A 27,006-nucleotide genomic window follows, 5' to 3' on the forward strand; every position below is an offset into this window, starting at 1 on the left:
TGCCTCCAGAGAGTGGCCCACACTCAGTGCCTCCAGAGAGTGGCCCACACTCAGTGCCTCCAGAGAGTGGCCCACACTCAGTGCCTCCAGAGAGTGGCCCATACTCAGTGCCTCCAGAGAGTGACCCATACACAGTGCCTCTAGAGAGTGGCCCATACACAGTGCCTCCAGAGAGTGACCCATACACAGTGTCTTTAGAGAGTGACCCATACTCAGTACCTCCAGAGAGTGGCCCATACACAGTACCTCCAGAGAGAAGGCCCATACACAGTGCCTCCAGAGAGTGGCCCATACACAGTGCCCCCAGAGAGTGGCCCATACACAGTGCCTCCAGAGAGTGACCCATACTCAGTGCCTCCAGAAAGTGACCCATACACAGTGCCTCCAGAGAGTGATCCATACATAGTGCCTCCAGAGAGTGACCCATACTCAGTGCCTCCAGAAAGTGACCCATGTAGGCTAGAAGAATGTGACATGCACCTTATGATGCTCGCGGGACGGTCTTTTAGATCTCATGCTCATTCGAGTCTTGTTGATGAGAGTCAGTTGGCTAAAAGTCATTTCTTGTGCTATCCTCCTTGTCCAAGAATAAAAGAGGGGCTGATACCTAGAAATGAATACTTGTTGGTAGTGATCACATATAGCAAACCAAAGTATCAAGATTGAAGGGTGAGGGAGCGCCAAAAACTTCCAGTGCCGGATGATGGGAAACCCATAACGAATGTTGTTAGTCATTAATGAACGAGTAATATATATTTATTACATCATTGTAACGAGATCAGGCCTGACTGTAATGTCAGCTTACAAGAACATCATCGTACAACGAAACGTCATGCCGCTATCAAATATACATCTATACATCGTATTACCATCTCTGCTTGCTTTCATTCAATAGTAAACATTCTGGCTCATATTAAGAGCTTGATGCCAAGCAAAAATTTTTCAAAAATGTTGAGGAATTGCAGAACAATCTACTCACACTCCCCTGGAGATCAGCTCTTTTAGGAGTCGTGGAAGTGTATGTCCCTTCCTCTAAACCCCTGACTGACACTTTGCATGGAAAGTTTGCAGATGGTGTTGTACATGTGATGCAATGAGGTAGATAAGTGGATTGTGAGGTGTATGTGTGTTTTTTCTCTGAGCGCCCTTCATTTGAGGCAAAGAATCGGCCATGTTGAAATATAGAACAAAAGTCTCAATAATTAATGTTCCAGTCGGGTCAAGATTCAGTTCTCCGCTCGCTCGAGGGGTCTTGACTTGAAGTCTTCAAGAGATAAAGGAGAACCTGTGCAACAGAAGCCTTGACCGACCCTAGGTTAGTGTCAAGAATCAAAATCACCACCTTCTAGCTTTTAGGAGAGTTAGTGCAAAAAATATTGCTCAAGACATCCTAGTAGTAGTCCCCAGAGGTTCTAGCAGTAGTCCTCAGAAGCACCAGCAGTAGTCCTCAAAAGACCCAGCAGTAATTGTGAGAAGTCCCCCCAGTAGTCCTCAGAAGTAGTCCTCGGAAGTCCCAGCAGTAGTCCTCAGACGTCCCTGCTGTAGTACCAACAGCAGTCTTCAGAAGACCCAGCAGTAGTCCTCAGAAGTCCCAGTTGTAGTCTTCAGACATCCCAGCAGTAGTCTTTAGAAGTCCCAGCAGTGGTCTTCAGAAGTCCCAGCAGTGGTCTTCAGAAGTCCCAGCAGTGGTCTTCAGAAGTCCCAGCAGTGGTCTTCAGAAGTCCCAGCAGTGTTCCTCAGAAGTCCCAGTGGTCTTCAGAAGACCCAGCAGTGGTTCTCAGAAGTCCCAGTGGTAGTCTTCAGACATCCCAGCAGTAGTCTTTAGAAGTCCCAGCAGTGGTCTTCAGAAGTCCCAGCAGTGGTCTTCAGAAGACCCAGCAGTGGTCTTCAGAAGTCCCAGCAGTGGTCCTCAGAAGTCCAAGTGGTCTTCAGAAGACCCAGCAGTGGTTCTCAGAAGTCCCAGCAGTGGTTCTCAGAAGTCCCAGTGGTCTTCAGAAGACCCAGCAGTGGTTCTCAGAAGTCCCAGCAGTGGTTCTCAGAAGTCCCAGTGGTCTTCAGAAGTCCCAGCAGTGGTTCTCAGAAGTCCCAGCAGTGGTCCTCAGAAGTCCCAGTGGTCTTCAGAAGACCCAGCAGTGGTTCTCAGAAGACCCAGCAGTGGTTCTCAGAAGTCCCAGTGGTAATCCTTAGATAACATCTCTGGTCTTTTGTCAAATGTAAGTGACTCTTTTTGTATAGTAAAGTGCTTTATATGCCGAATCCTAAAGAGAGAATATAAAATAGTATCAGAGCATCAGTAATAATAGTACAGCAGTAAAAATATCAATTAGTAATATTATACAAGACATCAAACTCCATAATAAATCAGTATACAGTGAGCTCCCCCTAGTGGTGGCTGCAGGCCGGCAGGATTTTACCGTTATACTCTATGCAGAGGATTTGTAGCCCTGTATAGGAAAAGCTGAGCTCTATTGACTATAAGCATACACCAAACGGGTTTTGTGAGATCACAATATTGGTGGCTGATCCTATGAATTCCAGATCCAGTGGGTGTCAGATCCCCACCTCTCAGCTCATCACCTACTTCAAAGGGACGGGTGCTCAGTTAAGCCTGCAACCTTTTCATTGTTTCCTTTTCTCCATCTGCCTGCACCCCATGCAGAAAAGCTCCCAAAACAACTTCAATAAATGTCAGCCATACAGCTATTTCTCCTGAACCTTCTAAATACATTTATTTGTTTTCAATAGGAAGATTTGAGTAAGCCACTGCTAGACTCCTCTGTCCTCCCCAGACTCTTCTGTCTCCTCCACAGACTCTTCTGTCCTCCCCAGACTCTTCTGTCTCCTCCACAGACTCTTCTGTCTCCTCCACAGACTCTTCTGTCCTCCCCAGACTCTTCTGTCTCCTCCCCAGACGCTTCTGTCCTCCCCAGACTCTTCTGTCTCCTCCACAGACTCTTCTGTCCTCCACAGACTCTTCTGTCCTCCCCAGACTATTCTGTCTCCTCCACAAACTCTTCTGTCTCCTCCCCAGACTCTTCTGTCCTCCCCAGACTCTTCTGTCTCCTTCACAGACTCTTCTGTCCTCCCCAGACTCTTCTGTCTCCTCCACAAACTCTTCTGTCTCCTCCACAGACTCTTCTGTCTCCTCCACAGACTCTTCTGTCCTCCCCAGACTCTTCCCTGGTCACCTTCCCTGGTCCCCTGACTCCTCCAGGACACTTCCTGTTAGTAAAGAGTCAAGGGGGAGGGAATCATTTTCTCTGAGTCCCTGATTGGCACTTTGCGGGTATAATTTGTAGATTCAATTGAGTCTAAATCTACTCACACTCCCCTGGAGATCAGCTCTTTTAGGAGTCGTGGAAGTGTATGTCCCAGACGTCTAAACCCCTGACTGACACTTTGCATGGAAAGTTTGCAGATGTTGTTGTACATGTGATGCAATGAGGTAGATAAGTGGATTGTGAGGTGTATGTGTGTTTTTTCTCTGAGCACCCTTCATTCGAGGCAAAGAATCGGCCATGTTGAAATATAGAACAAAAGTCTCAATAATTAATGTTCCGGTCGGGTCAAGATTCAGTCCTCCGCTCGCTCGAGGGGTCTTGACTTGAAGTCTTCAAGAGATAAAGGAGAACCTGTGCAACAGAAGCCTTGACCAACCCTAGGTTAGTGTCAAGAATCAAAATCACTACCTTCTAGCTTTTACAATAGTTAGTGCAAAAAATAGTCCTCAAAAGTCCAAGACATCCCAGTAGTAGTCCTTAGAAGCACCAACAGACTCCTCTGTATTTTCCAGTCTCCTCTGTCCTCCCCAGACTCTTCTGTCTCCTCCACAGACTCTTCTGTCCTCCCCAGACTCTTCTGTCTTCTCCAGACTCGATGTGTCGTCTCGACCCCTCTGTCTTCTCCAGACTTCTCTGTCGTCTTGACCCCTCTGTCTTCTCCAGACTCCTCTATCCTCTCCAGACTCCTCTATCCTCCCCAGACTGTTCTGTCCTCCCCAGACTGTTCTGTCCCACCCAGACTCTTCTGTCCCACCCAGACTCATCTGTCGTCTGGACCCCTCTGTCTTCTCCAGACCCCACTGTCCTCCCCAGACTCTTCTGTCCTCCCCAGATTATTCTGTGCTCCGCAGACTCTTCTGTCCTCCCCAGACTCTTCTGTCTCCTCCACAGACTCTTCTGTCCTCCCCAGACTCTTCTGTCTTCTCCAGACTCGATGTGTCGTCTCGACCCCTCTGTCTTCTCCAGACTTCTCTGTCGTCTTGACCCCTCTGTCTTCTCCAGACTCCTCTATCCTCCCCAGACTGTTCTGTCCTCCCCAGACTGTTCTGTCCTCCCCAGACTGTTCTGTCCCACCCAAACTCTTCTGTCCCACCCAGACTCATCTGTCGTCTGGACCCCTCTGTCTTCTCCAGACCCCACTGTCCTCCCCAGACTCTTCTGTCCTCCCCAGATTATTCTGTGCTCCGCAGACTCTTCTGTCCTCCACAGACTCTTCTGTCCTTCCCATACTCTTCTGTCCCACCCAGACTCTCCTGTCTTCTCCAGACTCCTCTGTTGTCTTGACCCCTCTGTCTTCTCCAGACTCCTCTATCCGCACCAAACCCCACTGTCGTCCCCCGACTCTTCTGTCCTCTCCGGACTTCTCTGTCATCTTTAGACCCCTCTGTCCTCTCCAGACCCTTCTATCCTCTACAGACCCCTCTGTCCTCTCCAGACTTCTCTATCCTACACAGACTCCTCTGCCCTCCCCAGACCCTTCTGTCGCCAGACCACTCCGTCTTCTCAAGACTTCTGTCTTCTTCAGACCCTCTTCTTCTCTCTAGAACCCTGTCCCATTCAGACCTGTGACGTCTCCAGAGCCCTCTGTCCTCACAATGCATAACGTTGAGGCCAGTGATTGGCTGCAGAGGTCACTTGGGTAGGTGGTTTCTGCAGGTAAGTATATAGAGATTAAGGGGTTGACCAGAGAAATGTTCGAGCTTTGGGGGGGTTTAGATTTTTACTTTAAGGGACTCCCTATTTTATATATAAAAAAAAAAATGATATCCTGGACAATCCCTTTAAATAAGACGATGTGCGAGTGAATGTGTTTGTCCTAGTGATGCAGATGAAGCAGTGTGTGGACTGATCCTTACCTTGTGCTGGGAGGTTTCTGTGGCTGCCTGGAGTGAGTGCTGGGGCGCTACATATGTTTGCGGACACGTGTACGATTAGAAGACAAATACTAGCGGGACATTGTAATCTGCATTATTCATACACTCAGCGTTATGTAATGACAATCTGGATTTGTACAGAACATGATGAAGTCAGGAGCGTTACTTCTCTCTGCACTCGGGCTAGGAGTGCTGCTCGCAAAGTACTGTAGAGCCCAAGGCAAGGAAAGTATGTACACCCCTAGCCTGTGAACCATTAGTGATCATGGAGCTCCTTATCTAACCCCTTTTTCTCTCAAGCCCATGTGTTATAATGTGAGGACAATACTGATTTAAAGGGAATCTGTCACCACTTTGGAGTTATCAGACCTCTACTATGTCCATACAGGGTACAGAAAAGTAAATCTATACATACCTGTATGGCCCATAGTAGAGGTTTGATTGCAGAGAAGTGAAGAGAAGGGTTAGATTTAGAGCTAGATTTATGACTAGGAATTAAGTTAGGGCTAGGGTTAGATTTATGGTTAGGGCTAAGGTTAGATTTAGGGCTAAGATTGATTTAGGGCTAGGGTTAGGGTTATCTAAACATACAAATATAGCTCTAAATCTAACCCTAGCCCTAACTCAATCCCTAGCCATAATTCTAGCCCTATGTCTAACAATAGCCCCAACTCAATCCCTAGCCATTATTCTAACTATAGCCATAAATCTAACCTTAGCCCTAACCATAAATCTAACCCTAGTCCTAGCTCAATCCCTAGCCATAAATCTAGCCTTAAATCTAGCCCTAACACAATCCCTAGCCATAAATCTAGCCCTATGTCTAACAATAGCCATAACTCAATCCCTAGCCATAAATCTAACTCCAGCTGTAAGTCTAACCCTAGCCCTAACTCAATCCCTAGCCATATTTCTAGCTCTAAGTCTAGCCCTAATCCAATCCCTAACTGTAAATCTAAGCTTAACCCATTTCCTAGCCATAAGTCTAACCCTAGCCTTAACTCAATCCCTAGCCGTAAATCTAACCCCAGCCCTAACTCAATCTCTAGCCATATTTCTAGCTCCAAATCTAGCCCTAATCCAATCCCTAACTGTAAATCTAAGCTTAACCCATTCCCTAGCCATAAGTCTAACACTAGCCTTAACTCAATCCCTAGCCGTAAATCTAACCCTAGCCCTAACTCAATTCCTAGCTATAAATCTAACCCTAGCTCTAAGTGTAAGCCTAGCCCTAACTCCATCCCTAGCCATAAATCTAGCTCTAAGACTAACCCTAGCCCTAACTCAATCCCTAGCCATAAGTCTAAACCTAGCCATAAATCGAACCTTAGCCCTAACCATAAATCTAACCCTAGTCCCAACTCAATCCCTAGCCATAAATCTAGCTCTAAATCCAACCCTAGCCCTAACTCAATCCTTAGACATAAAACTAGCCCTATGTCTAACAATAGCCCTAACTCAATACCTAGCCATAAATTTAATTCCAGCTGTAAGTCTAACCCTAGCCCTAACTCAATCCCTAGCCATAACTCTAGCTCTAAGTCTAGCCCTAATCCAATCCCTAACTGTAAGTCTAAGCCTAACCCAATCCCTTGCCATAACTCAAACCTTAGCCATAAGTCTAACCCTAGACCTAACTCAATCCCTAGCCATATTTCTAGCTCTAAATCTAGCCCTAATCCAATCCCTAACTGTAAATCTAAGCTTAACCCATTCCCTAGCCATAAGTCTAACACTAGCCTTAACTCAATCCCTAGCCGCAAATCTAACCCTAGCCCTAACTCAATTCCTAGCTATAAATCTAACCCTAGCTCTAAGTGTAAGCCTAGCCCTAACTCCATCCCTAGCCATAAATCTAGCTCTAAGACTAACCCTAGCCCTAACTCAATCCCTAGCCATAAGTCTAAACCTAGCCATAAATTGAACCTTAGCCCTAACCATAAATCTAACCCTAGTCCCAACTCAATCCCTAGCCATAAATCTAGCTCTAAATCCAGCCCTAGCCCTAACTCAATCCTTAGCCTTAAAACTAGCCCTATGTCTAACAATAGCCCTAACTCAATACCTAGCCATAAATCTAATTCCAGCTGTAAGTCTAACCCTAGCCTAACTCAATCCCTAGCCATAACTCTAGCTCTAAGTCTAGCCCTAATCCAATCCCTAACTGTAAGTCTAAGCCTAACCCAATCCCTTGCCATAACTCAAACCTTAGCCATAAGTCTAACCCTAGACCTAACTCAATTCCCAGCCATAAATCTAACTCTAGCTTTACGTCTAAACCTAGACCTAACTCAATCCCTAGCAATAAATCTAGTCCTATGTCTCACCCTAACCATGGCCCTAACTCGATACCTTGCCATACATCTAACTCCAACTGTAAGTCTAGTCCTAGCCCTAGGCCAATGACAAGCTAATTTCACTTGTGCTCTGCGTAATCAGCTCCAGGCTGGCGATCAATGGGCGCTTGTATGTGCCGATCACTTCACAGTGCTCAGGGGGTGAGTAAGGGGTTAGGTGAAATTTTGTGGACTGTGGAACCCAAGGCAACTGCACCACTAGCTGCCCGTTCAGCATCTCTTAGCTCTCCCTGCTTGTTCAGTCTCTGAGCAGCGATTGCCTTGTCCAATAATCTAGGAAAAACTTTCGGTGTTCACATCTTGATTTAGAATGTACACTGAAAAAGGTGTCGCTCTATTTTTACAATTGAAGAAGAAAGGAAAGAAATGTATGAAATCCAGAAATCTGGTAGTGAAAACATCACAAGACTCCATTAAACATATGCATCAAGAGCCCCCCTGCAGCCTTGAGAGTCCCACAAGGACTTCCAGAAGTGAGATCATCACCCCTCTCCAGCCCACAGCACTGCAATGCCAGGGGAAGCTACAGTGATGTCACTGTTCATATATAGTCGGTGATGTCACTGTAGCTTCCCATATAAAGCATTCAGGACCTCCAGGAGCTTTGAAGGTCTTGTCAAAAGTGTTGATAGGAGACCGTCCAGTCTAAGGTGTAATGACCATATGCTGGGGTGACTGCACCAGCAGAATAGTGAGTACAGCTCTGGAGTATAATACAGGATGTAACTCAGGATCAGTAATGTAATGTATGTACACAGTGACTGCACCAGCAGAATAGTGAGTGCAGCTCTGGAGTATAATACAGGATGTAACTCAGGATCAGTAATGTAATGTATGTACACAGTGACTGCACCAGCAGAATAGTGAGTGCAGCTCTGGAGTATAATACAGGATGTAACTCAGGATCAGTAATGTAATGTATGTACACAGTGACTGCACCAGCAGAATAGTGAGTGCAGCTCTGGAGTATAATACAGGAGGTAACTAAGGATCAGTAATGTATGTACACAGTGACTGCAGAATAGTGAGTGCAGCTCTGGAGTATAATACAGAATGTAACTCAGGATCAGTAATGTAATGTATGTACTCAGTGACTGCACCAGCAGAATAGTGAGTGCAGCTCTGGAGTATAATACAGGAGGTAACTCAGGATCAGTAATGTAATGTATGTACACAGTGACTGCACCAGCAGAATAGTGAGTGCAGCTCTGGAGTATAATACAGGATGTAACTCAGGATCAGTAATGTAATGTATGTACACAGTGACTGCACTAGCAGAATAGTGAGTGCAGCTCTGGAGTATAATACAGGAGGTAACTCAGGATCAGTAATGTATGTACACAGTGACTGCACCAGCAGAATAGTGAGCGCAGCTCTGGAGTATAATACAGGAGGTAACTCAGGATCAGTAATGTATGTACACAGTGACTGCACCAGCAGAATAGTGAGTGCAGCTCTGGAGTATAATACAGGATGTAACTCAGGATCAGTAATGTAATGTATGTACACAGTGACTGCACCAGCAGAATAGTGAGCGCAGCTCTGGAGTATAATACAGGAAGTAACTCAGGATCAGTAATGTAATGTATGTACACAGTGACTGCACCACAGAATAATGAGCGCAGCTCTGGAGTATAATACAGGATGTAACTCAGGATCAGTAATGTAATGTATGTACACAGTGACTGCACCAGCAGAATAGTGAGTGCAGCTCTGGAGTATAATACAGGAGGTAACTCAGGATCAGTAATGTAATGTATGTACACAGTGACTGCACCAGCAGAATAGTGAGTGCAGCTCTGGGGTATAATACAGGATGTAACTCAGGATCAGTAATGTAATGTATGTACACAGTGACTGCACCAGCAGAATAGTGAGTGCAGCTCTGGAGTATAATACAGGATGTAACTCAGGATCAGTAATGTAATGTACAGTACAGACCAAAAGTTTGGACACACCTCATTTAAAGATGTTTCTGTATTTTCATGACTATGAAAATTGTACATTCACACTGAAGGCATCAAAACTATGAATTAACACATGTGGAATTATATACTTAACAAAAAAGTGTGAAACAACTGAAAATATGTCTTATATTCTAGGGTCTTCAGAGTAGCCACCTTTTGCTTTGATGACTGCTTTGCACACTCTTGGCATTCTCTTGATGAGCTTCAAGAGGTAGTCACCGGAAATGGTCTTCCAACAATCTTGAAGGAGTTCCCAGAGATGCTTAGCACTTGTTGGCCCTTTTGCCTTCAAACCATCTCGATTGGGTTCAGGTCTGGTGACTGTGGAGGCCAGGTCATCTGGCGTAGCACCCCATCACTCTCCCCCTTGGTCAAATAGCCAAACTGTTGTGTCCAAACTTTTGGTCTGTACTGTATGTGCTCATTGACTGCACCAGCAGAATAGTGAGTGCAGCTCTGGAGTATAATACAGGATGTAACTCAGGATCAGTAATGTAATGTATGTACACAGTGACTGCACCAGCAGAATAGTGAGTGCAGCTCTGGAGTATAATGCAGGATGTAACTCAGGATCAGGAGAATTCGGCATTTATTTTCTCATACAAGACTTGAATGCTGATCACATTTGAATGTGTTTTTGTTTTTAGCTCGCTTTGTACATGTAGCACCTGCCGTTGTGTCTCAGTAATGTCCCGGATATTCTTTTATTGATACGTCGCACTCAACTGTCAACATCTGCAACAATGGAAATTACGAGCTACTTGAATAAAGTCGGCTGTTCAAATATTGATCCACTGGTCGACCTTCTGGACCGTTGATTGATTCACGTGTTAACAATTTGTATCCCGGTCCAGTGTTTAGCTTCTGCTACAAATCAGACAAACTACTAATTACTTAACTGCTTCCCGCAGCGCCAAAAAATTGTGAGCCCCCCCCTCCCTTCAGCCAATCCAGAGTTGAGCAGGGGGACGTGTGACCCTAAGAGGAAAGACTCTCCAATATCATTCTGAGAGACTGGGCCACCACTTTATGTACAGCCCAATTTGTACAAACCAGCACCAATTATTTCTCAGGAACAGTGTAGTGCTGCTGCCCTTTCTTGCGTAGCAGCCTTAAGCATGGGCCTCTTGGACACGCCCGTAGTGCAATATGGAACAGCACACTATCTGTGTTGTAATCAAATACTGCACGGAAACTAACATGAGAAGACCAGCATGGGAAAGTAAACCATCCATCATTGTCTTGTTCTATTTTTAGGCTATTTGTAGACTGATTTGCAAAATACATAGAGATTTCCATTTGGGTCTTCGTTCACCTTTGCTGCTATCAGTTCTGTTAATATTCAGCTGCTATCAGTTCTGTAATAAATATTCGCAACTGATTTGTATTTTAGATCTTTTACGTCCTCATAGTAACTGGAGAAAGTAGTCATTGGATGCCCTAAAATGACCAGTAATATATTTCAGCTGTCCTCTAGGCAACGATAAAACAGTTTTTGGCCGCATTGTGTGCTAAGTAAAGACCTAACTATGTTCAGGCTGTTGTAACCAACTTTACGCTCAACCGGTGACACCAGTGGACCTCCAAATTTTTGAGAAGATGTAATGGTGTCATGTTTGTCAGGACGTAATTCTGCCCTTTTGATTCGGAGATCTCTAAATGTGGTCGATGGGGTAAGAATGTGATTTTTTTTTTTTAAAGGGGTTGTCCAGGACAACCTGTGACTGTAGATTAGCAACTCATTCAGTTTACGCTGCCCTGGTCCAGCGTCCAATCCAGGGCTCCGCAGCAGCCAGTTTTCACTTGAGGCCAGAATAGTCAGACCGGCATCCTGGGCGCCTTTGAAATACTAAGCCTTCGAGGTTCATCATAAGGCCTAGTGGTGAGGCCTCTTATGACGGCATGATGTCGCAGGGCAAAGTCCGCCCCAGAGGCTCCCAGGATGCTGAAATGATTATGCTGGACTCAAAAGTGAAAACTGGCTGCCGCAAAGGACCAGATTGGATGACGGTCCTATCAATAGGTAGTCAATATCAAATCCTTGGCAGGTCCTACACTGTGTTGGGGCTGTTTTCAGGTACTGCTTAGCTTCCTTTAACGCCAATAGAATCTGAGCTGCAGTACTGAGGACAACCACTACCCAGTGTGCAGAGCTGTTCCACTCCATACACAGTTTACATCCAGCGGCTGATTTGTGGGGGTGCCGATTGTCGGACCCCCACTGATTTTATATTAATTACCTCTCCTATCACCCCCTTAATGATGCAACGCTAGGGCTCTCTTTACCCTCCACTGCCACGAGAAGCATTCTCCAGTAGTTCTAATGCTGTCTGTCAAGCATTCTGAGATGCACCTAATGACCCTGTGTAATTCGTGAAAAACAGATGCACCTATGACCCTGTCTAATAAAACATCCTCTTGACACCGTCACAACATCCTCAATGCCCTGACAGCCGTGTTGTACCACAGCTCAGCTATTCTATGCTATGCATTCAGGGGAGAGCAGGATCGTGCTCCCATGAGCCATCAATAAAATGTGGAGTTTGTAAATGGTAATGAATATTGGTCAAATTGTGGATTACCGTCACCATATTCAAAACTATCAATGGTCACCTCATCCACATGAATAGAATTTCACGATTTTGCGATCTGTCTATATCTGGAGAGCAGAGGAAGGGGTATGCAGCACTGAGGAGAAGAAGGGTGGTACTGGGAAGTATACTGTAGTTTTAGAAGATAAGAATAAGATCAGCCATTCAATACTGTGAAAATGGATACACAGAGAAACAGATAGTGATGAAAAAAAGACACAAAGGTACAAGAAAAGAAACAAAAAAAAAAGCTTAAAACATGTACAATACCTTCATTTTCGGCATTTTTCCACATCCGTAGTAGACCTTCTTGTAGTGCATTCGTAAAATGTCGTGTGAGGTTTTGCGAATACCGTACAGAAATGTCTCGAAATGTAAAAATACGTGGATACAGATAAATAAATAATATATATAAAAATAAATACAAAAAAAGTAATGTACGCTTTCTACTAAGATGTTGGCACAACTCGGGACTTAGCCAGCCAGTTCCCACCTGCCAAAAAATAGAAGTGAATGGATCAGAAATCCAATTCCAACTCTTCCAACGAAACTTCCACATTGAACGTGTACCAAAATATCCACAAAACGACACTGAGGCCGAGGGCGGCCGCCCCGGTGTAGATCAAGAAGTCCCAGTAACTGAAATTGGCAAAAATTCCTAAGAGAAGGAGAATAATTCCGGTGATATCAACCAAGATGGCTAAGTACAGAAGTAAGGCACATCGACCGGCGATTGTGGAGAAATCCATGGTCCTTCTTCAGGAACTGAAGAGTTTGAGATAGATGAAAATAATAACAACTCAGCCAGTCGTCCGGTCTATTTAAGCAGGAGGATGTGATTTGTTCACGAGCTATGACACTCGGCATGTTTAGACTAAACTTAGTTATGTCAGAGTTTGAATGCCCGTCGGCTGACTCAAGGTGAAAAACAAACTAAAGTCTCGTGGTCAGGCTTCAGCAATGTGTTAGAACATCACATTCAGTTATGGATTTAATGTTCTATGGTTTACCGGAAAGGAATTTACTGGCCTTACTAAAAAGAAGAAAAAAATGACAAACATGTGAATTTGAAGAACTTGACTTATTTTGGATATATTGTGAGTAATGGTGGACTTACTCATCACTGGTATTTACATCGGAGTATTTCTTTTACCCATCCACTATTGGTCTTCGTCGTCATGTTATATGACCTCCATTTAGCCATGAAGCCACCCTATATGTCTGCGGATGTCCAACACAATCAGTACTGCTTCTCCCTCCAAAGTATCAGATTGGTGGAAATCCAACTTGTCCGTTCCTCCTCTTCTTCTTGTACTCCAAAATGATCTGGTGGGTGCCTGTTAGGCTCACGGGGTGAGGTGGATCCTCTAAGCCGCAGGTCCAGTTGGGCACACAGGACCCCAAGCATTGAAAACACATGGGTAACGAGGACTAGACATGCTCAGAAATCTCACGAGCAACCGGACCGGTGAACTGAAACCCAGCAGGGAAGGAAACAAGTAAAAACTAAAAAAGCACGGATGGTGGAGGACACCAAATAAAGAGTAAACTCTCATTCCCAAGGTTGTTGATCCCCTCCAGGCAACCTACAAATCCCAATGTGGAGCACAGCAGAGGGCAGTGGACCCCGGGAAAGGAAACGGAGCTTGGGATACCCGGCACTGGTGGGTAACATCACCACAAACAGAATTATGTTAAAGCATATTGCCAACTTTAGCCATTACGCTTATGGTGAAGTTTCATGACTTTATGACCCTAATATAGTGCAGCAATTCTTCTGCTCTTTGCTGTCTTGGAGGTACAGTATGTCCATGGTTTTATGAACACGTACCTGAGACGTGGACTCTCTAAGCCACAATCTGTTAGATGTTGACTAAACTGGTAATGAATTTTTCAGGTTTGGATTCCCGGGTCACGGCCCTCAGAAAAGTCACTAATTGGCAATGAGAGGCACTATTAAAGTGAGGCGTGGTCGGGAATGGGGCCAAGAGTTGCCACCAGGAAACTAGTCAAGATTCAACAGGCGAAAAGATGACTTTGACAAGCAGTGATAATAGGGATATGTAGCGGGTCAAGGTGACGAGTAGCAAAAGGTGCTAAGACAATAGTCAGGAATATCCTGGTGTCAAAAACCAGTCAAGATGCTACGTACCTGGTTCTAAGAACCAGGCGGGGCAAGAAGAGCTTAAGGCAGGAGTGTTGTCGAGAATAGTCAGGAGTAGGAGTAATACTACAAGTACTGGGTGTCGAATCTCGAGGACAAGACAGGAGAGTAGTCAGAAAATATGGCCAAGATCAACAACCGGGGTCAGAAAATGTAAAAAAGGCAACATCTATAAGGGCAATGAGCAAACAGAAGCAGTGGAATAGCCGGGGGCGGCAGTACCGTGACCGAAGACTCCATAGAAGTGGAGTCATTGGGCAACTGGATGCTGCTGTTGGCCAGAGCCATGACTAACATCAGAAACTGGGAATAGGGAGCAACACATGGTTTGTCCTTGCGTTGGTCAATGTCGGCTACTTTTATATATACAAAGGCCGATCTGCACTATAGAGTAGTCATAGCTCTAGAGTATTAATTCGAGAGCCATGATGAGCTGAATAACACCAAACTAAGACTATTTCTGGTAAACATGAGTCTTCCAAACATCTAGATCAAGACTGGTATGAGAACTGGAGTCTGAGTAATAAGCCACTACAATATGCTAGCCAATGATACGGCCAGAAATTTACAGGGATAGAAGCAGATCCTATTTTTGGTGATGTAGATATAGACGTTTTGTATAGGATACAATTATGCTGCCAGTTCTGCCGTTTGCTTCATTTCACGCTTACAGTGCTCCAAAGATCCATAAAGTTGATGAGGGCACTGTTTCATTGGCATCTATGGAGATTGATCGAAGTGAGGGTGGTGAAAACTGGTACTGCAACTAAAAGATGTCACATTGGCTGGTCTACTTTTTAATTTGGGTTTCCAATTCCCCATGGATTGGTCTGCCACCCGAGGGCTTGGAAACAACCTCAGTGTAGAGTATAGGAATTCCTATATACTGAAGACTTCTCCTAAGTATTCCTGTCATAGTCCTGGCTGGGGTGTTGGTGGTGGAAGGAGTCCAGGTGGAAGTGCTCCCTAAGTACAGTGCAGTCTGTGCTGTAATTTGCCTCATTAGTGATCTTTCCAGGAACGTTCTTACATTCGAATGTTTGAGAAAACAAAAAAAAAATATTTGATGTTCAGCAAAGCGATTATGATGGAAGTGAGGTCACGAAAATTGCTTCGAAGAGTTGGAGATCTGCGGAGGCTTCATCCACGTGGACCTCGCTTAATGGAGATCCTACGCTCGCGAGCATGCGATGCACACGGAGAAAAGTTCAGCGCTCGTCGGCGTCTAGATGGATGTGTCAAAAAACGAATTAAAAATATCAACACAATTGACTGTTTCTACCGAATGCACTGTTCTGCACCATCATAGGGTGAGACTAGTGCACTGTCAGGGAAATATTGAGAAATATTGAATATATTCTTTCTTTCTTCCCCTGAAACCCCCTCACCCCTCCCTTATTTACCTTTTGTCACAAGACAAGAGCTAGCAATCGACCACTTGTCAGTACAAGAGCTTTCTCCATGTAAATCTCAGCACAAAACCCCAATTAACACACTCATGAGTAAGGCCCTGTAAACAAATGCTGGCAAGACATGCTACAACCTAATTAAAATGCGAGAGTCTTTCTCCCCTAATAGAAATTTGTCAGTGATTCCTCAGTGACGACATCGGGGAGACCACACAATTTCTCACCGCTGCCGTCACGCTGTCAGGATTTCATCAGGGATCTGCGAGCACACGGTCTCCACTACTCTCTACTTAGGTATCAGCAGGCGACCAGTGAGCGTATGGCATCACACCTCTGGATTCCAACGCTTGAAATACATGTTTACACCTTCCGTATGGTCACTGTCAGCTTCATGATAGCCCGATTATTAATATTATTCGCTGCCACCACCTACCGAGTTTGAAATATAATACAGGCCTGGCGGGACGCCTGCGTTCTGGTAGCGTATGGCTTCGGGGGAGGGAACGATTACAGGACAAAAGAAACAGAACTATCAAATTTTATATTTAATCCAAAAGGGAGGCAGTGTTTAGGAAAAATATACAAGATTTTACTGAAGGGGACAATACAATACATAAGCAGTTACACAAAATAATAAGGATTAAGGAAGAGACTTACTATACGATCGCTGAGACTATTCAATATAGGTGGAGGGGAGACACTCCGCTTGATTTGAGCGTTACCGAACGCGATCTTTCGCTATGATAAACATATACTCCCGGGCTAAGAATGCTACTCCAACCTCAGCAGACTATTTTATGCTGAAGGGACAGGTTCTCTGATACCCCAACTTCCTGCAACCACCTCCCGTACCCCAGTCCAGGAAAACTCGGGTCATCGGTATGGGACGGCGAGCACCCCCAAACCTGGTGACAGTCAGGGTCTTCCCAGGAATGAGTTCTTCTGGTAACACAAATTCAGGGCAGATGAGGGTAAGTTCTGCGCCTGTGTCCTTAAGGCCAACAGTAACGATGTTGCCCACAGTAACTGGTTGTAAGTTCTCCCCGGCCCGGTCAACCTCCCCACCCACAAAAAAAATGGCTGCAGTAGGCCCAGAGGCCTCAGGTGTGGGGTCCATCTTCTGCCTCTCCGGGCAGACAAGGCAGAAGTGACCCTTTTGGTCACAGATATAGCACTTACGGTAGTCAAATGCAGTCAAGGTGCTGGAAGATGGGGCAAAACCCCCTGAGGGCCGGCTGGCTGGAACACTGGGGGTGGTTGTAGGCTTACACCCTTTCCAGCTGGCAGCGGCTGACTTCCACACCTCTGGTGCGGTGTCTAGGCATCCGCGATCTGGGCTGCTTTGGTGGCTTCCTTTGGCTGCTGGTCCAGCACAAACTGTCGCACTTCCACAGGGCAAAAATGAAGAAACTGGTCCTTCACCATCAGATCCTTCAGGTCCTTGAAGGTGGTGACTGACAGTCCTTAGATCCACTGCTCAAAGTTGGTTCTAAGCCCATCCACTACATCACTGTAGCTATCATGTGGTCCACGATGGAGGCCTCTGAACTTCCGGTAAACCTCCGGAGTCAGCTGTTACTTTTTTGTCAGGGCCTGCTTGACGGCCTCATAGTCTCCATCTTGTTCTCGAGGGAGAGCAACAAACACCTCCAGAGCTTTTCCTCTGAGCCCTGGGGTTAAATATCTGGCCCTTTGGTCCACAGGCAGCTGATACTGTCTGCAGGATTTTTCAAATCCCTGCAAAAATATGTCCAAGTCTGCATTCTTTTCCAATAGAGGGAAATGCTCAGGATGCGGTTTAAAGTTGTTGATGCTGTTGGACTCACGGATCTGCAGGGTGGATGACTCCTTCTGAAGCTGGGCTAGCTCCAGCTGGTGCCGCTGGTCATCTTGCCACTTTCGCTCAGCAGCCTCTTGGTCAGCTTGGGCCTGGCGCTCCTCTCGATCAGCTTGGGCCTGGCACTCCTCTCGGTCAGCTTGGGCCTGGCGCTCCTCTCGGTCTTCTTTGGCCTGCTGCTCTGCTCGCTCCTGGAACTTCAGGATCAGCTGCAGTCGTCCGTCACGATCGTCTGCGGCGAGCTGCTCCAATGCCATCTGCAGGTGGGGGTCCACACTACCGTGGCTGCAGGTATGGCTGGCAATCACAGGTGGGACCCCTGCATCCGGGCCTTGGCTGACCGCCCCATCATCAGGGCTCTGCTGTCGGACGGGCTCTGCAGCACCTTGCAACAGTTCAGCAATCATTTGGGCCTTGGTTTTGCCCGTGGGCTCAATCTGTCTCAGCTCACAGAGAGCAGTGATAGTGTCCTCTGACTGCTGGTGATACCAGGGCTCTCCACGTGTAGCCATCATTGTCAAATAAAAGATAGGACAGAAAAACAAGAGAAGGGAAGGGGATGCAACTGCTACATGTACGGTAATGTCCCAGAAAAAAAATATTAAAACACTGAGTCTGATTTCTTAAAACTCTACAAAGAATTCTCACAAGAACTGTGCAAGTTTTCAGTGACAGGAATGATTGCTTAGTCCAGCCACTGATGTTCTGTAATATCCCACCACTGCCACCAATTTGTCAGTGATTCCTCAGTGAAGACACTGGGGAGACCACACAATATCTCACCGTTGCTGTCAGGATTTCGTCAGGTATCTGCGAGCACACGGTCCCCACTACTCACTACAGAGGTTATCGGCAAGCGACCAGTGAGCGTATGGCGTCACACCTCTGGATTCCAAAGCATGGAATACGTGTTTACGCCCTCTGTACAGTCACTGTCAGCTTCACGATAGCCCGATTATTATTCGCTGCCACCACTGGCTGAGCTTGAAATATAATAGAAGCCTGGCCAGACGCCTGCGTTCTGGTAGCATATGGCTTCGGGGCAGGGAACGATTACAGGACAAAAGAAACAGAACTATCACATTTTATATTTAACCCAAAAGGGAGGCAGTGTTTAGGAAAAATATACAAGATTTTACAGAAGGGGACAATACAATACATAAGCAGTTACACAAAATAATAAGGATTAGGAAGAGACTTACTATACGATCGCTGAGACAATTCAGTATAGGTGGAGGGGAGACACTCAGCGAAGGATCGCGTTCGGTAACGCTCAAATCAAGCGATGATAAACATATACTCCCGGCTGTGACGGCATCCAGATGAGCCGAGTCTCTCACGCTCACCGCATGCGCAGGAGAATTTTCCCGCGCTGTCAGTGACGTGCATGAGGTGAGCTGAGTTCATTGTCGGCTCATCTGGATACCGTCACAGCCAGACACTGAGGAGCGCAAGCATGCCTGCGCTTCTTAGTGTCTGCGGGATGACAGGCTGGATGGCAGCTTTCGGCTGCGATCCAGCCTGTCATCTCGATGTAGCAGAGCTGGGGCCGTCCTGGGAACCATGGAAAGGTAAGGATGATGTTGGTTTATTATTTTTCTTTTATTGCAGGAGATCGTTGGCTTCAGCTGGAATGGGCGTGATGGTAAGTATGGTTTAATTTAGAACAATAAAGAATTGTGTGTTTATTTCAATTAACCCCTTAACAACATTTGACGTACTAATACGCATATGTGCCCTGGGACTTAAGAGCCAGACCCGTATTAGTACGTCATGGCGATCGCGCGCGCACACAGGCTGTGCGGGCGCGATCGCCACCGGGTGTCAGCTGATTGTCACAGCTGACACCCGGTACTATGTGCTGGGAGCGGTCACGTAGAGCGGTGGCAAGGGGAGGTGATCGCAGATACTCACCTCCTCTTCCGGCTTCCAGCGCTGTCTGCCGTGGCTTCCCGGGTGTTGCCATGAAGACCCAATGTCGTCATGACAACATCCGGGTCACCAGAGAGCAGGAAGATTTTTTGGACATGTGCAGTGCATCTCCAAACAATCTTCTCCCTGTCCAGCGCTGACAGCCTGCATGGCACAGGGATGGTGCTGCATTCCTGTGCCATGCAGGCGATCAGAGAAAAAAAAGTGAAAGTCCCAGAGTGGGACAAAGTAATAAAGTATAAAAACTATCAGAAAGTGAAAAAAAAAATTGCAAAAATATAAAAAAATAAATAAAAAAAATAATCCACCAAAAATAAAAATATAATGTACCCATCAATAAATATTATTATTAAAAAAAACAATAAAAGTACACATATTTGGTATCGCCACGTCCGGAACAACCTGACCTATAAAACTGTCCCACTAGTTAACCCCTTCAGTGAATACGGTAAAAAAAAAATAAAAAACGAAGCAAAAAACAATGCTTTATCACCATACCGCCAAACAAAAAATGGAATAACACGCGATCAAAAAGACAAATATAAATAAAAATGGTACCGCTGAAAACGTCATCTCGTCTCGCAAAAAACAAGCTGCCATACAGCTCCATTAGCTGAAAAATAAAAAAGTTATAGCTCTCAGAATAAAGCGATGCTAAAAAATAATTTTTTCTATAAAATTGCTTTTACTATGTAAAAGTGCAAAACATAGAAAAATGATACAAATGTGGTACCGCTGTAAATGTACTGACCCGAAGAATAAAGCTGCCTTATCAATTTTACCACACGCGGCGTAGAATAAAAAAAAACAAAAAAAACAATTCCTGATTTGTTGGATTTTGTTTATTCTGCCTCCCAAAAATTGGAATAGAAAGCGATCAAAAAATGTCACGTGCCTGAAAATGGCACCAATAAAAATGTCAACTCATCCCGCAAAAAACAAGCTGTCACATGACTGTCTGCCAAAATCTGGAAAAATTATAGCTCTCAAAATATAGCGATGCAAAAACTAGATTTTACAAAAAATGCGTCTTTTAGTGTGTGACAGCTGTCAGTCATAAAAACCCCATATGATTCTGGCATTGCTGTAATCACACCGACCCGAAGAATGAAGTCGTCTAATCACTTATACCGCACGAGGAACGACGTAAAAAATAAACTCTCGGGTTAGGGTTGTGCTAGGGTTAGGGTTGTGCTAGGGTTAGGGTTGTGCTAGGGTTAGGATTGTGCTAGGGTTAGGATTGGGCTAGGGTTAGGATTGGGCTAGGATTGGGCTAGGGTTAGGATTGGGCTAGGGTTAGGGCTGGGTTTGGGGTTAGGGTTGTGATGGGGTTGAGATTTTTTTCAAAAGTAAGAAAAAAAGGTGACGCTATGGCGACTAGTGTTGAGCGCAAGTGCTCGCTACTTGAGTTTGCATCGGGTGCTCTGGTATGCATTGAGTATCGTGGGTATTTGAGTGACATACTCGAGTCTCTGCCCGATATGCTTCGCGGCCAAAAAAACTTTGCGGGGATTGCCTGCCATGCACGAGCGATCCCCGCATGTTTTTTTTTGGGTGTCTAATAACCGTGAAACATGCGGAGCAGGGACTCGAGCATGTCACTCGAGCACACGCAGTACATGGTGCATACCTGAGTACCCGATACAAACTCAAGTAGCGAGCACTTGCGCTCAAGACTAATGACAACTTATTCAATATGATGACCTAATGTTATCAAATTCTGTGTCGTACCTCTGGGTTCAAAATGTTCACTATACACCTTAATAAAATCCTTGAGGGGTATAGTTCCCAAAATGGGGTCACTTGTGGGGCAGCTCCACTGTTTAGGCACATCAGAGGCTCTCCAAGCGCAACATGGTGTCCGCTAACAAATTGAATGGAAAATTGGCTCAAATTGTTAGCGGACACCATGTTGCGTTTGGAGAGGCCCTGCGTGCCTAAACATTAGAGCTCCCCCACAAGTGACCCCATTTTGGAAACTAGATCCCCCAAGGCACCTATCTAGATGCATAGTGAGCACTTGGAACCCCCAGGTGCTTCACAAATTGATTTGTAAAAATGAAAAAGTGAAGAAAAAAACACTTTTTCATTATAAGCTGACATCAACCCCAGCCCTATTACCCCACTGCCACCGCTACAGGGCAGTGGGAAGAGCGAGGCTAAGTGCCAGAATTGGCGCATCCTATGGATGCGCCATTTCTGGGGCGGTTGACGGCTGGTGTTTCTAGCCTGGGAGGGGGACAATATTCATGGCACCCTTCCTGGGCTATTAATATCAGCCCCCAGCTGTCTGCCTAGCCTTTGCTAGCTATTAAATTAGGGGGGACCCCACGTCATTTTTTTGGGGGGCTCCCCCATTTTAATAGCTAGCAAAGGCTAGGTATTCAGCTGGGGGCTGATATTAGTAGCCTGGGAAGCTCCGTGGGTATTACCCCCTTCCCAGGCTTCAAACATCTGCCCCAGCCGTCTGCTTAACCTCCGCTAGAGACTAAAATTACGAGGAACCCCACGCCAATTTTTTTTTTTAATAAATCCTTTATTTTAACACTAAATAACAAGTACAGTAATCAACACTGTCACTGTACTTCTTATATATGTGACTGACATGTTTCTATGTATCTAATCTGTGTGTGATACTCTATTCTTTCTGTTATAAATTGTCGGGTACCGCTGCTGAATTGCCGGCCGGCTTTTTTAAAGAGACGGTGCATGAAAACACTATTATTTTTTTAAATAAATCCTTTACACTAAATGACAAGTACAGTAAGCAACACTGTCACTGTACTTCTTATATATGTGACTGACATGTTTCTATCTAATCTATGTGTGAAGCTCTATTCTTTCTGTTCTAAGTTGTCGGGTACCGGTGTATGCCGCTGATGAATTGCCGGCTTTTCATGTTTCACTGTGAGCACTGTTCCCATCGATTTGGGCAACCACCTCCCCCAATACATTCTACATTATTGTTAGTTGTTTTCCTTCATGTAGAATTAACCTACAAGGAAAGAACGGGTTTATTTTCATTACGATATTTGTGTCCCATTGACTTGCATTGGTTTCTGGTATCGGAATCGCCGATATCCGATACTTTTTGGGTATCGGCCCGATCCAATCCGATCCGATATTTCCTGATATCGGAAGGTATCGCTCAACACTAGTATTTAGTTAACAGAATTTTGATCAAAATAATGTAAAAGCTATCCCGCAACGTCACGGCAACCCTTATGGGACAGTCCTAACTCTAATATGAAAACCTTACCATTTGTCAAGTGACGTACGCATGGATAAGGGCAGAGAGACTGACCCCCTAGTAGACGCATAGACCTGAGGCAGAATGAATATTTCAGCTCAAAGGGCGGCCACACCCTTATATGTACTAAAGCACACTGAACTACAGTGCTTCTACTAGGGGGTCCGTCTCTCTGCCCTTATCCATACGTTCCTCACTTAACAAATGGTAAGGTTTTAATATTAGAGTTAGGACTGTCCCGTAAGGGTTGCCGTGACGTGGCGGGATAGCTTTTCCATTATTTTGATCAAAATTATGTTAACTAAATACCCTTCATTATTTATTATTATTTTTGCACTGTGCGATTTACCCATTTACTTCCATTTACTTGGGTATTTTGCTTGTCTTTGGTTTTTCTTAGACTATTTTATGCTGAAGGGAGAGACCTGCCCAAACCCCCCTGTGCTGACATCACAGCGGCTGGACTCCACCCCTCATGTTTTTATTAAAAATGCTAACTTCTGCAATAACTTATTGCTCGTTGATCGCAGAAGCTTGCAAACGATGCCATTTTTTCTGTTATGATTTTACCTTCATTTAGAGACCACGCATGGCGTATTCGTGACCCGTTATTCTGGTGCTTTTGCGCTACATCTCCACGGAGGGGTTTACAACTATGGAAAAATAAGCATATCGCTCCTTGGCTGTCCCTGCCACTAAAAATATAGGTCCCATTATTATCGGAATTATGGAACTTACAGTATTCCATATTCTGTATCGGTGCCTGCCTGACGACAGATTTCCTTTTGAAGCTCGGGAAGCAAGCTTCAACAGTTACATGTAAATTATCGCAAGCCTGCGTCTAATCATCTCCTGCCTCTATCAGGGGAGAAAGACCCTCGCATTTTAATTATGTTGTAGTACGTCTTGCCAGCATTTGTTTACAGGGCCTTCCTCATGAGAGTGTTAATTGGGGTTTCGTGCTGAGATTTACATGGAGAAAGCTCTTGTTCTGACAAGTGGTCGATTGCTAGCTCTTGTCTTGTGACAAAAGGTGGGTAAGGGAGAGGTGAGGGGGCTTCAGGGGAAGAAAGAAAGAATATCTTCAATATCTCTCAATACCAACACTGTTCCATTACAAAAATGAATGCAGCAATCTGAATTGGGTCTTTCGTGAATGTGAAAAATTGTCATACGGAGGTGATTTGTGCACATCATCTGTCAGGGAGCGTTCGGCCCCCGTTCACATTAGATGGCTAGCAGCTCTGCCTGATATCAGCGGCTGCAGAAGACTTTCATCTAATCTATCTATACAATTTCCTTTAATCTGGTATTTCCTGATAGTTCAGCACAACACTACAATATATAGAGCAGAAGGAGGAGCGGAGGAATCACGGTGGAAACGCCTCGGGCTAAAATGCTGAAGACAAGATGGGAGATCATTTCTCCGCTCTGCGTCTTCAGGAAGGATTACTTATTGACTTTTCCATCACTGCACAATAACACGAGGTTTGATAATCCAGCACCTATCGGATCCCGTTAACGCTGCATTAAAGGACTTGTGGCAGCGCTCTGATTACATGTACCGCGACCAAGATGAAAACAAAACATATTTTGTTTTGTAAACTTCATTCTTTTGACATAAAAGGAAACTTTCATCTCCGGTTGTAAAACCAATGTGGCTTCCTGTAATAGCTCCACACCTGTCCTGTCTGCAGGATGTGGCTTGTTACAGCAAAAATCAATAAAATCACTGGAAACAGTGAGTTTAAATAGGTCTGTGCTCCAGAGCTGCACTCACTATTCTGCTTGTGCAGTCACTGTGTACATACATTACATTACTGATCCTGTGTTACCTCCTGTATTATACCCCAGAGCTGCACTCACTATTCTGCTGGTGCTGTCACTGTGTACATACATTACATTACTGATCCTGAGTTACATCCTGTATTATACTCCAGAGCTGCACTCACTATTCTGCTGGTGCACTCACTGTGTACATACATTACATTACTGATCCTGTGTTACCTCCTGTATTATACTCCAGAGCTGCACTCACTATTCTGCTGGTGCAGTCACTGTGTACATACATTACATTACTGATCCTGAGTTACATCCTGTATTATACTCCAGAGCTGCACTCACTATTCTGCTGGTGCAGTCACTGTGTACATACATTACATTACTGATCCTGAGTTACCTCCTGTATTATACTCCAGAGCTGCACTCACTATTCTGCTGGTGCAGTCACTGTGTACATACATTACATTACTGATCCTGAGTTACCTCCTGTATTATACTCCAGAGCTGCACTCACTATTCTGCTGGTGCAGTCACTGTGTACATACATTACATTACTGATCCTGAGTTACCTCCTGTATTATGCTCCAGAGCTGCACTCACTATTCTGCTGGTGCAGTCACTGTGTACATACATTACATTACTGATCCTGAGTTACATCCTGCATTATACTCCAGAGCTGCACTCACTATTCTGCTGGTGCAGTCACTGTGTACATACATTACATTACTGATCCTGAGTTACATCCTGTATTATACTCCAGAGCTGCACTCGCTATTCTGCTGGTGCAGTCACTGTGTACATACATTACATTACTGATCCTGAGTTACATCCTGTATTATACTCCAGAGCTGCACTCGCTATTCTGCTGGTGCAGTCACTGTGTAGATACATTACATTACTGATCCTGAGTTACCTCCTGTATTATACTCCAGAGCTGCACTCACTATTCTGCTGGTGCAGTCACTGTGTACATACATTACATTACTGATCCTGAGTTACATCCTGTATTATACTCCAGAGCTGCACTCACTATTCTGCTGGTGCAGTCACTGTGTACATACATTACATTACTGATCCTGAGTTACATCCTGTATTATACTCTAGAGCTGCACTCACTATTCTGCTGGTGCAGTCACTGTGTACATACATTACATTACTGATCCTGAGTTACCTCCTGTATTATACCCCAGAGCTGCACTCACTATTCTGATGGTGCAGTCACTGTGTACATACATTACATTACTGATCCTGAGTTACCTCCTGTATTATTTATACTCCAGAGCTGCACTCACTATTCTGCTGGCACAGTCGAAACAGACATAAATCTTTACGGTTAAGTCTTTACATCGAGAAGGTGAAAAAGTTGAGACAATGGTAAGAATCCTGAAGTTGTTAGAACTTTTACTTTCTCAGCTCATGTCTCAGACATCTTTCTCCCTCTAGCAGTGTCGCTGGTGGGTCACTGATGGGGTTGTCACAATCCTTGCATGACCAAAAGTCACCAATGAGCTGCAGTCTGAAGGCCACGGACCCACTATCAGTATTCGGTCAGTATTTTTTCTCAGGAGTGGGAGCCAAAACCAGGAGTGGGTGATAAATGCAGAATTGGTGACTTGTTTCTATTCTACCTTTTCTCTGATTGTTCCTCACCTGGTTTTGGCTCCCACTCCGGAGAAAAAATACTGACCGAATACTGATAGTGGGGCCATGGCCTTAGGGTGAAGATATTCTGGGAAGATAAGGAGCGCAGTGTCAGCTCTGTGTAAGGAACAATTGCCCAGATACAGAATACAGGAATGACTAAGTGGTGATGGTGGATATTTGTGGCCACCGAACTCTTGACGATCCGTTCCTTCTCTGGCCGGACCGCGGGCTTCAGAACTCACCTGCCTTACAGAGGATCCACCTTCACAAGAGATGACAACATGAGAGATCAAAAAAACGCTTTGGATTAAAAGGAAAAAGATCAAAAATATCTTTTAAGGAGTTTTTCTTGGTTTCTCTGCTCAGAAGGCCAAGTCCAGCTCCTTGTGAGATATCTCCACGTTGAACGTGTACCACAGAACCCAGAAGATGAGACTCAGCGCGATGACGATCGCCCCCGTGTAGATGAAGAAATCGAAAAAGTCAAAACCGGCACAGAGTCCCAAAATCAGCAAAATGATCCCAACCAAGTCAAAAATGACGGCAATAAGAAATATGGCCGTGCATCTCCCGGAGAATTTAGGCAATTTCATGGTGACGGACGCCGTGAAGTCTACGTGGAAAGTGGTGGCTGCTCTTATAGTTGTGATTTTTTTTTTTTCCTGGTATGGCTACTCAAACAGTACACACCCCTGACCACAATCGAAACGTACGCTGTTAACCGTTTACACACCTTGACATTTATAAGTTCTGTCTGCCCTGAAAAACCTGATGGATCACATAAGAGACCTCATAGAGCAACTTCCCTGACTGAGCCGCCGGCCAAACATTGCCGAGAAGAAGACTAAAGATCACGAATGTGTTATCTATGGAGCATTGTGTACACCGGCATGAAGCTCAAGCAGTATGTGATATCAC

The 27,006-nt window shown here is 45.1% G+C and overlaps 1 long non-coding RNA gene across 1 annotated transcript; it reads right to left on the reverse strand.

Annotated features, from left to right (window-relative positions):
* Positions 1 to 740: 740 nt before the first annotated feature.
* On the reverse strand, positions 741 to 26,759 carry LOC141176349 (uncharacterized). The gene is made up of 2 exons (XR_012253141.1): positions 26,331 to 26,759; positions 741 to 2,258 (listed from the first exon to the last, which is right to left on the reverse strand). It is a non-coding gene; the product is annotated as an uncharacterized lncRNA (long non-coding RNA).
* Between the last annotated feature and the right edge of the window lie 247 nt (positions 26,760 to 27,006).

This window comes from Phyllobates terribilis, unplaced genomic scaffold (assembly GCF_046119375.1).
Source record: "Phyllobates terribilis strain yellow unplaced genomic scaffold, ASM4611937v1 Scaffold_25__1_contigs__length_18738178, whole genome shotgun sequence".
In the NCBI taxonomy this organism is placed as follows: Eukaryota; Metazoa; Chordata; class Amphibia; order Anura; family Dendrobatidae; genus Phyllobates; species Phyllobates terribilis.